This window comes from Enoplosus armatus, chromosome 1 (genome assembly GCF_043641665.1).
Source record: "Enoplosus armatus isolate fEnoArm2 chromosome 1, fEnoArm2.hap1, whole genome shotgun sequence".
Classification (NCBI taxonomy): Eukaryota; Metazoa; Chordata; class Actinopteri; order Centrarchiformes; family Enoplosidae; genus Enoplosus; species Enoplosus armatus.
Genome location: NC_092180.1, coordinates 25,729,252 through 25,738,929, shown reverse-complemented (window position 1 = coordinate 25,738,929; position 9,678 = coordinate 25,729,252).

Below are 9,678 nucleotides of genomic sequence, written 5' to 3'. Positions count from 1 at the left end.
AGTGTGCTTCCTGCCCGCCTCGGCCCGGTCCAGATACTGTAGACTGAACCACGCTCCGCTCTACGGGTTGCCCATATACTCTACTGATGAACGGAGGAAGGTGCGCATGCGCACGACCCACCGCTGAAACCACCACCTTTTCTCAGGTACGCTGATGTAAAGGTGTGACAACCTTCAGGGGACCAATATCTGAGGCGGGAAGAAGGACAGAGAGGAGAATATATTAACGTACCTGCAGTTTTTCTTAACAAGGTGTTTAAACTTTATGTTTCTATTCTTTATAATCACAGCATCCAACAACATCAAAATATACATGTATGAATTCTTCCCAAAAAAGACACATTATCCTCATTATTAGGATCAATTTCCTGAATTTGAGGCTATTCATACAAATCCATTCTTTACTTAATATCATCATCATTGTATTCAATTCAATTCAATTCAATTCAATTTTATTTATATAGCGCCAAATCACAACAAAGTCATCTCATGACACTTTACAAAATAGAGCAGGTCTAGACCGACTCTTTATAATGTTATTACAGAGACCCAACAGTTCCCACCATGAGCAAGCACTATTCATGCCTTTGGACTCTCCAACAGATATGTGTCAAACAAATACTACAAAAACGACCCTGGGGGATAGTCCAGTCATATATGTGAGCAAACAGGATCCAGGTGAGTCTGTTTTCCCCCGGGGCTGCTGTAATTTGAGCCTCTGCTCATTATTTCTGAAGTGGAGGAGGGTCAACAGTGTACTGTTCTGTCAGCGGGACCTGATTGTAGTTAACCTTGTTAACCGTCAGATGCTCTTGACTTATATATTACTGGTTCCTTGTGGTGCATTCGGTTGACTCACTGTATCTGTCTGAACAAGATAAACATGAAAACATAGATATTACAATAAATGTCACTGACAGGCCATGTGATGAATACAGAGTGAGAAACAAATATTAGAGTGAGTTAAATAAATTGAATTTAAACCAATCAACAACACTAGTCGACATAAACACTCACTTATGACAATGGACAGTCTTGAACAGTGATGTGGTTTGTAAATGGATACTAACCTGCTGTGACACATCTGTTTAGAAAAAGGTCAGCTATGTTAGATATTCACACCTTAAAAATGAGTCGCTTGCTTTGTGTGCAGCCCAGGAGTGCTTGTCTGGTCTCCTCCTCAGACAGACCTTTGTAAAAGTTCACACTCATACCAATTAGTCAAACAGGTATATATGTGCCAAAGAGCAAGCGAGAGTGGAACGTTACCGCAGAATGATTCATTTTAACAATCATTTGTTTTCAATGATGACTTCCTGGTTTTCAAAAAAAAGTCCCCTGGTTTTCTATGTCATGGGCATAGAAAATGGGCATTTCTGGGTACTATTTCCCCATCTGTATGCTTTGGTAATGGTCATGCCAATTAAGCAAGTTGAAAATTAAAACAATATTTGTAATTCAATTTGTTTTAATCCTTAAGGGAATTTTATTTTTTGTTTATGGGTATACTTTTATTTAATGTGTGTTAATTATCTGTGTCTTTGGCACTACAAACGATCATGCCACATTACAGGGAGTCTTAACTTATTAAATGTTGATGTCAAAAATATTACTTAATAGAGCCTTAAATGTTGTTTTGGTAAACATTTGTTTGATAGTTTTTTTAAATTTACTTTAAACATTTTTATTTTATTTTTTATTGCACCTGGGAGCCATTCAATGTATTGCGTTATGTAGGTGTACATCTGCTGCTTGGGATCACCTCACGCCTGCATTTGAGCAAATATCTGACCTGTTTCATTATATAGATATGATATGATATGATATTTCATCATAATATCATAACAGAAGTTATGGCCTTTCAAAACGTGTGTTATTACAGTATTTCTTAGTACACAGCGGAGACTCTGGTTACTTACACTACACACTGTCCAGTTTTCCATGACATGGGCTTATTATTGTGTAACAAGGAGATTTTTCAAAATCAAGGTCAAGACGCCCTTGCGAAATCAAGCTTGACCCTGTTTTACCAATCGGCTAGGTGTTCTGGTAAACTCGGCTTGCATGTTATTGCCTAAACAATGACGCTTTTAAAGCCCCTATGTGTAAGATTTCTTTCTGTGGTGACTCCTAGTGGTACTATCAAAAAAGACAATGTGTTGGTCAGCGATGCGTGCCACTTACTACTTACTTACTTACTATTACTTACTACATGACCCATTCAAATAATTTAATTATCTAAAATGTTGCCTACATGAAGGGGCTTTAATAAAAATCAAATCATTTCTATTTAGAAAAGGCACATCCCCAAGACAAACAGAAATCTGTTTTTGAGTAAGGATTAGGGCTGGGATATTCATCAAATTGTATTTTCAATTATTTTGGCTTCCAACGATGAAAACAAGATAATCGAGATAAAACAATTATCGTGTAGGTAAGATTCTTCATACCTGTGGCTTTTATTTTCTACCACCAAACAGTTTGAGGTTTAGTTGTATAAAGGTTTCTTCCTCTAATGAGTTTCTAGTAGACTGGCTTTTGCAACATGTGTTGCAGGGAAAAAAACAGTCCTAAAGCTGTCCTATAGGAACAAGTTGCTTCTAAATTCCCTGGAGAGTGCACGTGTCAGGTTACAATCCCTTCGCTCTTCCTGCTTCCCTGCTCCTCCCTCCCAGCAGATATGTGGCTGATGACAAAGCAGAGAAAGATAGAGGTGTAGAGATTAAAGAGATGATGGAAAATCAGATAGATGAGATACGTTCAATGAGAAATGGTGACAGATTGTAGAGACTGTTGAGGTGATACAGCAGAGAGGAAATGTGATAGGAGAGGTGAAGTATTATATCAGCATCAATCATATTCTCATATTCTACTGTAAATAGAAAAGAGTAATGTATATATATGTTATATATGTTCCCAAACTGAATTATCAAAATGAAGTATTGGATGGATGGTCCTCAATCATGGTCCTCTGTGGATGAAGCCCAATGATCCTCTGATTGTTCATGTAGTTTTCACACATTCACGGTTTCCAGATGATGTATTTTGATGACTTTGGTTATCCTTTTCCTCTAGCGCAACTGAACAACTATTGGATGGATTGCCATGACGTTTGGTACACACATTCATGTTCCTCGACTGTACTTTGTGTTAACTACCAATTCGCAAATGTCAGCATCCTGACATGCTACACTTGATGGCAAAAGATGGCGAACGTGGTAATAATTATCTGTCCTGAGCATCAGCTTGTTAGCATGCTTACTTTACCATTTAGTTCATAGTACCCTTGGCCTTTCTATGGACTCACAGAGCCACTTGTGTCTGCCCTGTTCATTCCTTACTAGTTCACCATATGTCTACCTGAAAGGTTGCTTTTTTGGCTTTACATAGCAGCAGGTAAAAACTGGTGGGGAATATAAATTAACGGTATTCACAGCTGCTTCTTAGAGGACTGTCGTCACGCTAGGCCTATCCAAATTGTGAATGTGAGGACTCCTACCTCTTTGAGCTGACTTTGAGCTTGTTTCTTCCAACATTTTTAATATGCAAATAAATATTGTTGATTATGTGTCTGTTGCATTTAGTAGTGTGTCTAAAGCCTCAAACAGATAAGAATAACTAACATGAAAAGAACACACTCACACAACACCACTTCATCTACAGTGTAAGGAGTTAAGTCGTTAAGTTGCGGCAGGCGAATGCTAACGAATGCACAATTAACTTGGAGGGCGGCCTCCCTCTCCAAAAGGAGGCCCCAACAAAGAGAGGAGATACTTTGTTGGCGACAGGAAGGCCGGCTGAAACACTGGCTTTAGTGTGATGGCAGGAGGGGAAGAGGAGGAGATTGAGGGGGAAACAGCCAAAATAATGTGGTGGCATAAGGGGAGGAGTTGTGCTGTAAACAAATACATCACAGCATCCAGTACAGTGTCAGGAGGAGAAAGAGGAGTATAGGGGGAGGAGAATGGAGGAGGAGGAGCGGAGGACAGGAAGAACAGAAGGAAGAAGGGTAGGAGAAATAAGTGGAGAAAAAGAGGAAGAAGAGGCAGGGGTTGGAGGGTGCAGTGGAGGACGAACCAAAGGATTTATGCCTTGAGAAGAAGCTTCCTCAGAAAGAGAGCTGTCCATTGACCTGGATGCATTTGGCATCGCCTGATGAAAGCCCACACAACCTGAGTCCCACCTCAGAGGCTGTCAGTGTCAGACCTAAATGCAATTCTTGAGTATAATGTATGCTGTATCAAGTTTAAAGTTTAAGAGCTCTAATGTGCAGATGACATGTTGGAAATAAACGGGAGGCACTGAGGGACTTAAACAAATATATTAACTTACAAATTTACACGATTATCAATTTTCTGCCAGCATTCCTCTCTTGCTTTATTTGCAGCAACAGTGTTGCTTTTTGTCGTAACTTTATATTCTTCATAGCTCTCCATTATAACAACCTGTTCCTCTTGACTGAAGTAGGCGGCACGCGACCGGTCCATTTTGTGTGGAAGAAGAGTCAAATGACGAGCCAAGCGCTCCCTTCTATGTAGACGCGCACAGAGCCTGATGAAGAAAACCTGGGTTAACAAAGAAAGTTGATAGTAGGATACTAGTCAGAGTCAGGTGGCCCTGGAATTATTATCCTCCATATCGTCTTTATCTGTGGTTTTAGTCAAGTTGTTCTGACGCTGTATTACCTTCAATTTTTTCATCACATCATCATATCATGGAAAACTGCAGTTAGCCGTTCTAATTTTGGGTTGTTAAAAAATGGGATATTTTCCATTTGACTTGGGGGAGCCCAGTAACTACCCATCTATCACTGTCATGGTGCAACCGTAGATCCATAATTACTGTTTTAAAATGCTGAAAAAATTGTAAATCTGGAAATGATTTTTTATTCTGTTCTATTGTAGTATGGCCTAGTCATGTGATGTACTGAGGTGCTAGTAATTTACTGAATCATCTCTTTTTCAGTTTCAGAAGGGCGAGAAAGAAGAGTCACACATCATTTGTTAACAATGAAGGAATCAGAATCAGAATCAGAATCAGAAATACTTTATTGATCCCCGGGGAGAAATTGTACAGTACCGGTGCTCCCATTCAAGAGTAAAGTAGCATAATTTAGAACTAAAAGTATGTACAAAATATAAAAATAAGAAAGAGAAGACAGGCTGTTGGAAGGAAGGTAAAGAGTCAGACAAGCAGTGGGTGTGACAAGGAGAGAGACGCTGAGGGACCACAGGTGGGAGAAAGGAAAGGAGGGACAGACTCAGGTAGAGAGGGGGGAGTGGTGGAGGGAAACAAAAAAGCAGGAATGAGGAAAGAGGGACCAAAAGAGAAAGGAAAGAGAAAAGGCCATGAACCTAACACCACTTTGCAGCCAAGGACAAACTATCACTCTCTCTCATTCTCTCTTTCATCCCACCCTTGATCTATTCTTACTGTAGAGCTTCTGGAGTGCCTGCTCAAATGGTTTGCCATACTACCCACACCACACATCATTTGTTAACAGGGAACCCAGAGTTCTTGCGGTTGGGGAGCAGAGCTGCATAGCAACCCCACAGCACTTCCTGTTGGTCCGGGGGTTGAACGCCGGTGCCCGTTGTTCACCACAGTGCCCCCTCTGCCTTTAGAAAAGCAGCCGGGAAGCAGTTCACTTACAATTGGCTTTGTGCTTCGTTGTGAGGAGAAGAGAAACGAGCGGAAAGGCAAAGCACCCTCACTTCACTGCTCTCTTTAACAGCCAGGGACCTCCATATGGTTTAACTAATGGCATTGGTTATCAGTATTCAGTACCTTTAATTTTGACTGTTTGAAATATTCTATCAACCTTTCATACAGGATTTTCTTCTTTTTTTTGTGCCATTTTCCATTCTTTTTTCTTAACATTTAGAACATATGACAGTGTTGGTGAAGGGTGTGGACCGTCCATTTTCAGTAGTAAAATATGCTGTAAATGGAAACTACGGCTCAGTGATTCACCACCCTGCAGAGTTCTGTGATTATGGTCAAAACATTTTTACAGCCATAACTGCCAGGGCCTGCTGGGTTAACTCACATAAGCAGCTTAAGTAAGTACAGACGTGTGCCCTCTTGACATTACATGCTATGTCAAAGGAAACTTCCCCTGCTGCCATGGTTATGCAAGTGCAAATTCTTTCCAAACTTTAGTGTAGACTCACATTGAAATCAAGATACACTGGGTGACAGTTTGATGCAGGATAGGCAAACCAATGCAAGAAAACAACTTGTCAAGGAACCAAGTATGTGCAGACTGCAGCAATTAAAGCTAATGCCTCAGGTTCCTTTGGTTGCAAACTAATCATTATTCCTTTAATTGAATGGACTGTCACACGCTGAGTGCCATTCATCTTCTGATGAAAATTTTAAAGATTATCGGCACTCAGTTGATCCACAGAGGTCAGTGCAACAATATTTTTCCCCCCATACAACATAGTGTGGAATTCACTTTAAAATGGATCTCTATATGGTCAACAATTTATTTAATCCAACACAAATTAAGAGCCCCACAACACTAACTTCAGCCTCTGTAGGCCTTTTTCACCACAGGCATGTCATAGCAGGAAAGGGTATTTAATAACAGCTAATTAATAAGGCTTCACTCCATTTAGGTGTGCACTTTCCAGATCCCTGGTGTCACAGATAAAATAATCGTATTAATAATGACTGCATTTCATTTTAGTGTGGCAGTTCCAGGGCCCTGGTATTGTTCATGCTGGCCTACTGGCATAGCTTACGGGCACACCTAAATGGAATTGGGCTATCAGTCATGTTATCAGTTACACCTGTGATTTCCTGCAATGATGAGCCGAAAGGTCTGTAGTGAAAAGGGTCTTTGTCTCCGGTAGAGTCGTACTCATGGCCTGTAAATGATACAACATACAGTCACATTTTCAGAGAGAGGAAAGAAGGGTGCTAGCTACAGTGATTAGAAGTTGTTGATGTCATTCCTTACTCAAAGATAAGAGTTTTAAAAATTGTGCAAACAACACCTTCAACTCATATTCTAAAGAGAGCTTGGACTTGTGGACACTGGAAGTGATTGGGAGTATAGTAAAAAAAAAAACAATCACCTTACAACACATTTATATATGTTTGCTGGTTACAGTGTAGTAGAATTATGTTGAATTATTTGAAGAAAACAAACAGAAAACTTAAGGAAGATACAGATCATCCACTGATTAACAAGGAAAGAACAATAAATAATGGACAATGCTTATATATTAACCTCTACCCCCACCTAGTGGTCAATATTGTTTAGTACAACAACAGTCTGGAGAACAACAAATTGTCACATTCCAAAAGCTGTAACCAGCTTACTTAAATGGTTAGTTATTTACCAAAATATTGACAATACATCTTTTGTCGATCCATTAATGGAGTAATTGTATCAGAACTACTTCACAGCATATTTCACTGTCTCCATATTTTAATAATCACAGATACAAAAGCTCCTGCACTCTTTAAACTTAATTTTGCTTTTGTGTTACCAAAGTTGAGACCTCTGAGATTAGTCACTTTTAATTTCTTAAACATAGCAAACAACAAATCTTGCGCTGCTGATCTTTTTTCTGACCATGAACAAGAACTGTAAACTGTAAACGTGCTGACTAACAAACAATTTGCTGACAAATATAAACTTGCCCTCCTTGCTTGTTCTGACCAAAGAAGAAAGAAACAAAAAAACAATCGTGTCTGGCTGAAGCTGAGGGAGCCACCCACTTCACTGGTCACCAACATAACCAGCTTGACTGGTTTGTACAGGGTTGTGACATCTTTCTGGCTCAGTACTGTGGGAATGTGTAACACCTGAATAGAGTGAATGGTCAGTGACAACTTGAACTTCCATCTCCTGTCCAATCCGAACATCTTGTGTAAATGCCTTTACTGAACTCTAAAAACATTAGTTCCCATTCACTTCAGTGGTTCATTTTAATATGAACATGTAAAATCCTCAAAATACGACTGACTTTCCATTTTTAACTATGGTTCTCGACAGGCCTAAGTGAAAATGCCAAAGAAGACAGACAATGTGTATGCGATTTTTGACGTAGTCTAATATTAATGAGTCAAATGGAAACAAAATCATTCAGTCACACAGATGTTAAATGAGGCTAGGAATAAAAGTGTTTCCGTTCGTAAAGCCTTTGTCTGGCTTTCAGATGCAGAAATGTCCCAGACAAAGACAGCTTTGGCCTAGTTCTCAGCCACAGCAACACCCCTGTTCCCTGGCTTAACCTCTGTTTAGTTGTTATGAATAATCCTCTCCTGACATTAATAACCACCTCTTCCACAAACAGGAATTTAACCTGCTTTCTAACTGGCAAGCAGATGGCTCCTGTTTCAGCTCAGACACAAACAAAGCGATAAACTAAACACACCACAACATGAAGCACATCAGCAGCGTAATCAACCGCAGCTCATATTTGCTGCCATGGCCAGGCAACCAATTAAAAATGCAGTTTAAAGATCACAGATGCTGTACGTTTTTATGACTTTTTATATCGATCTGTTAACGTCTGTATCTTCCAGACCATCTGTGTGTATGGGGGCACTCTTGTCAGTCTGTGTGTCTGCAAAGGAAAAACGCATCTCTGTTAAAATGTTATATTATATTTCATTTATGTCTGTCTCATGACAATGCATATGTTTTCATACCAGTCGCTCACAAAACTCCAGGTCATATATTCTTGAAAGATATGACACAATATGGTATTAAATTACACATTCAAATGAACGCTTTTCTTGAAATTAAACACTGCAAAGTCAGCCTCAGACAATGAAACTGCTGTTTCCACCAAGGCATTATTAGTTGTGATCATTCAAGTGCTAATCACTGATGTGATGAGCACCATTTTGTTTGTTTACTCCAGCTCAGCCAACTGTATACAGAACATGTTCAATTTTTCTTTATGTCAGAATGCAGGAAGATGGAAAAACAGGTGTGACGTCAAACCGGGACTTTCCTTGTAGTTTTAAAGGGAAGCGGCCATTTTGCATATGTCTTTTTATAACTGGCATATCTGGCGTTTGCTCAAAGTACCTATAGAAATGTAGAAATGCCACAAGCACTGCGTTGAACTGGCGCCTTTGTCAGTGTTTATTTACCTTTTGATATGGCTTCAACATGTGACTTCCTTTAGTCGTACTGGTGTTGACATTTAGGTGATTGTTATTTTTCTGTTTTTACATAAACACCCTATCATTCTGTGGCCTGTAGTTGTGGTTTTATCGCAGTAAGGACTGGATTTTCTATCCCTCTTTTGTTTCTCTTTAACTGAATTCACTTCGACATAACTAGCGTATTGATGACAACTGTTAATATAAAATGTAAATACATCTTTTAATAAAAACGGTAGGCCATTAGCCAAGCTAGTTTAGCATAGCAGTGATTGACTTCACGCGGGCTAGCCGCCGCAGCAGATGGTGCGGCTGTAAGTCAGTGAGACGTGCTCCACACTTGCGTTGGTGAACGGTGTTTTCCAGGAGGTTGCTTATTAGTCATGTCTTACTGTCTTTCTGTCTCACGCACTGTAGCGTACATAACCTGAACGAGACAGGTGCAGTCCGGCTGGGAGATTTGATTGGGAAGCGCCACCCAGTCTTTTTCCTCCTCTCTCTCTCTCTCTCTTTTCTGTTCTCCGTCTGGGCGGAGTTTCTGGTTTC